A 4,708-nucleotide genomic window follows, 5' to 3' on the forward strand; every position below is an offset into this window, starting at 1 on the left:
CCAAACCCTGTTTCTATCTGTAAACTGGTAACCCGACAAGCGAGTGTCCACATCATAAGGGAAATAATTCCATCGTTCCATTTCTTTTGAGAAAGTAGAAGTTATTTCCCTTGTCATGGTGGGGACCGGAGTGTGAGTGCGTGGGGCTGTCACTTGCACTGCTTGTCAAACTTCGTTAAATTCCACACAGTGTTTTTTGGCAAAGAAAAGTGTAAATAATTTTGTTTTAAATCCTGTATCTTTTCTGTGCGTAATTCTTTTCCACAAAATTTCGTATCAGGCTGTGGAAAAGAACTCTGTCTTATTGGTTGGAGAAAAAAAGATGACTTCTTTTATGTGTATTTGCTTGATTGCTCGAGTGAGCTTCCTTCCCCTTACACTAGACATTGAGTGGTGGTCTGCACGCTAGTCATTCGCTGGGAATTAAAGGATAAGCCGTGGTCCCTGGCTGTTTGTAGCATGCACTTGGAGCACGTAAAAGATCAAATGGCAACAAGAGGGTTACCCCTGGCAAAATTTTGTAGAAAAACAAACAAACAAAACAAAACACTTTGATACTAGAAAAACAAATACACCTGAAGGCAGTCAGAAAACAGGCTGGTGCTCTCACAGTAGCGACGTGTTTTCCCTGGTGAGAGCATCCCGAATTTCACACACAGAAATATGCTGTTGTGACAAAAGAGTGAAACAGCACAACGCAAAGCAAAGTAGCGAAACACAACGCAACGCAACACAACACAACACAACGCAACGTAACGCAACACAACACAACGCAACACAACGCAACGAAACACAACGCAACACAACACAACGTAACGCAACACAACGTAACGCAACGCAACGCAACGCAACACAGCACAAGGCAAGGCAACGCAACATAACGCAACGCAACACAACACAACAAAACTCAACGCAACACAATACAACGCAACGCAACACAACACAACAAAACTCAACGCAACACAATACAACGCAACGCAACACAACACCACAAAACTCAACGCAACACAATACAACGCAACGCAACACAACACAACACAACGCAACGCGACGCGACGCAACGCAACGCAACGCAACGCGACGCAACACAACTTTATGCAACACAACGCAACACAACACAACACAACACAACGCAACGCAACGCAACGCAACACAACCACAACACAACCCAACACAACACAACACAACGCAACACAACGCAACACAACACAACGCACCGCAGCGCAACGCAACGCAACGCAACGCAACGCAACGCATGATACATTGCAGTCCGTACAGTCACGCCGGGTGTGTGTTCACCTGTTGAAATGATACATTGCAGTCTGTACAGTCACGCCGGGTGTGTGTTCACCTGTTGAAATGATACATTGCAGTCCGTACAGTCACGCCGGGTGTGTGTTCACCTGTTGAAATGATACATTGCAGTCCGTACAGTCACGCCGGGTGTGTGTTCACCTGTTGAAATGATACATTGCAGTCCGTACAGTCACGCCGGGTGTGTGTTCACCTGTTGAAATGATACATTGCAGTCCGTACAGTCACGCCGGGTGTGTGTTCACCTGTTGAAATGATACATTGCAGTCCGTACAGTCACGGGTGTGTGTTCACCTGTTGAAATGATACATTCCAGTCCCAGTTTCAAGACGGTATCAAAGAGTGCGTAATGATCCCTCGATGGTTGACTGAGAACCTTACTCAACCCTCTGTCCCCCATTCTGATGTGTAGAGCGGTGTGTGTTGTGTGTGTTTGTTTCTTTCATTTTGTTCATTTTTTTTTCCCACGCACTTTACTAACACCATGCTAGTGCCTGTATGTCATGTGTGTGTGTGTGTGTGTGTGTGTGTGTGTTGTTTTGTTTTGATTTATGTATCTCTACTAACACCATGCTTTCATTTTATTAAATATTGTGTAGTGTAGACCCTAATTAGGGCGGGGACTGGATGTAAAAAAAAGCACACCAGTGCTTATCTATTATCCTCGAAATAAAGAATTTATCGTCTTGTCTTGATCCCTATACTCCACGCCACATCTGCTTCCGTATGAAAACAAACAAACAAACAAAACAAAAACAAAAAAGAAAATGGTTGCCTGACCTTCGCAGTAAACCCAGGCTTTGAGAGACTTCCTCAGGTTTGCGTGAAACAGTAGGCTAAAAGAATAATGATGCAGAAATACAGGAACTTGAAAGAAAGCAGAAGAGGAAGAGGACAGGAGGTAAATCAAAAGGATGGAACAATAAATGAATAACCACAGTATATTAGCAACAAGTGTGTGTGTGTGTGTGTGTGTGTGTGTGTGTGTGTGTGTGTGTGTGTGTGTGTGTGTGTGTGTGTGCGCGCGCGCGCGATCTGTGTGTGTGTGTGTATGTGTGTGCGTGTGTGTGTGTGTGTGTGTGTGTGTGTGTGTGTTGTGTGTGTGTGTGTGTGTATGAGGGGGGTGGAGGGGTTGATTTTCACAGTCAAACCTGGGCATGAGAGAAAGAGGCAGAATCGAACCCACACCCTCACGGCAGGTAAAGCATATTTAAATAATCATTCAGCTACTTTCCTTCTCGAAACGCCACAAAAAACAAAAAAACAAAAAAACCGGCCAGGACTTCACCCCACTGTCAGTCTATCTCGGACAGCCAGGGCCATCCCTTGGAACTGACAGAGCCTGTCACACCTTTCGCCCACACAGACATCTGGAACTCACCTCTCAAAACAACGCAACCTCCACCCCATCAGCTTGACCTTAAAGGCTTTGGGGGCCAGTTGGATAACGCCTTTAAGAAGGAAGGTGGCAGAATGGTTAAGACGCTCATCTGCCAATACAGAGTCAGTCGGTCCGTGAGAGTCAGGGTTCGAATCCCCGCCCTCGCCCTTTCTCCAAAGTTTGGTAAATCAAACTTGAGAGTCTTGTCATACGGAGGAGACGATAAACCGTGGTCCCGTTTGTAGCACGCACATGTCGCACTGAGAAACAAAACAACAACAACAAAATAAAAACAACAAAACAACAACAACAAAAAACAAGAAAACAACAGCAACAGAAAAAAAAAAAAAAAAAAAAAAAATCACCAACAACCAAACACGGCAACAAAGGATTTTATGGATTTGTCCGAACAGCAGTGACGTCTCCGTGGGAAACTGAAACTGAAACTGTAGCGCGTTAAAGTCCACTGCCAGAGAGAGCCCTTCGTCCAGATAAATGTGTCCAGGATTCGAACCCCTCCAACCAAGAAACCGTCACAATACCAGGGCCCCACACTGAACAGCGTTACATCAAGGGTGCATGCTGATAACAGGTAATCTGCTGTTTGCATCCACGGACTTATAAGTATTAATATTAATATTATTATTATTATTATTATTATTATTATTATTATTATTATTATTATCATTATTATTATTATTATTATCGATCTACGTCAATGGTTTGCAGCCAACACACCAACGGAAGTGAACTCCTCTATCCCCGTAATTTCCATGGTCCGGGAAGAGTTTTTTCCCTTCGAAGGTGGACGGAACTTGGGAGTGTGTGCTTTCTCTTTTTTTTTTTTTTTTTTTCCCTGTTTACATTTAAGCTATTTTTTTGGCATATCAACATTAAATCATTTTAAATTCTGAAGTGTTAATGGACACACCCCATCATGAGAAGCTGTGGCCTGTAAAAAAAAAAAATTAAAAAAAAAATAAGAGAGAGAGAGAGAAAAAAAAAGCAACAGAAAACCAGCGTCCTGTCTTTCTGTTTCACGACCAGTTAATGACAATGGTCGGTGTAGGCGGAGTGTTAACGGTATGACCGGATCTACATTTCACCTAACTTTGAGATGGTTTGCCGGATCACTGAGTGAAGAAAAAGATAGATAAGAGAGAGAGAGAGAGAGAGAGAGAGAGAGAGAGAGAGAGAGAGAGAGAGAGAGAGAGAGAGAGAGAGAGCAGCTCCATCGAGTCATAAAAAAAAAAAAGAAAAAAAGAAATTGCATGAAGTATGCCTATGAAGAAAAAAAAAGTTCTGAACGATAACGCTAAATGGCATTGGCATAGAAGACGCGAGCATAAAAGATTATACATTCACTCAAAACATTCTGACATCGTAAATCTGAAAGACACGAATATTCAACAATTGCGTATCTCACATACCTACTGCATATTCATTCTACTTGTTGTCATTTAGTTTTACATTAGCACAATCAAACATTGAATATTTTATGAAAATTAGACACCTAAAGCACACTGGCACACACACACACACACACACACACACACACACACACGTGTGCGCACGGAGAGAGAAGGGAACGAACTCTCCTCTCTCTGTTATTTCTTCAGTAAGAAAGGAGTTATTTTTCCTTTAGAAGGTGTACCGAACTTGGAGTGGAAGGTTTTCTCATTTTTCACGTTAAGTTTGTACTGTTTCGCATATAAGCATATATATATATTTTTTTTTTTTTATCTCTGAAATGTTTATGGACACATCACTTCATGAGAAGCCGTGGCCTGTATAAAAAGGGGAAGAAGGAAAAAAGAAAGTCCGTGTCCATGTGTGTTCTGAAGAATTTATCTGTTAAAAATCAATCAATCGATCAACATGAATAAATAAACAAAACAAACGAATAAAAAGGAATAATGAAAACAATTCTCTTTGTCTTCCTGTCTGTTTTCTTTGTCTGTCTGTCTGTCTGTCTGTCTCTCCGCCTTATCTCTCTCACTCTTTCTTTACCCC

Source organism: Babylonia areolata, chromosome 13 (genome assembly GCF_041734735.1).
Source record: "Babylonia areolata isolate BAREFJ2019XMU chromosome 13, ASM4173473v1, whole genome shotgun sequence".
In the NCBI taxonomy this organism is placed as follows: Eukaryota; Metazoa; Mollusca; class Gastropoda; order Neogastropoda; family Buccinidae; genus Babylonia; species Babylonia areolata.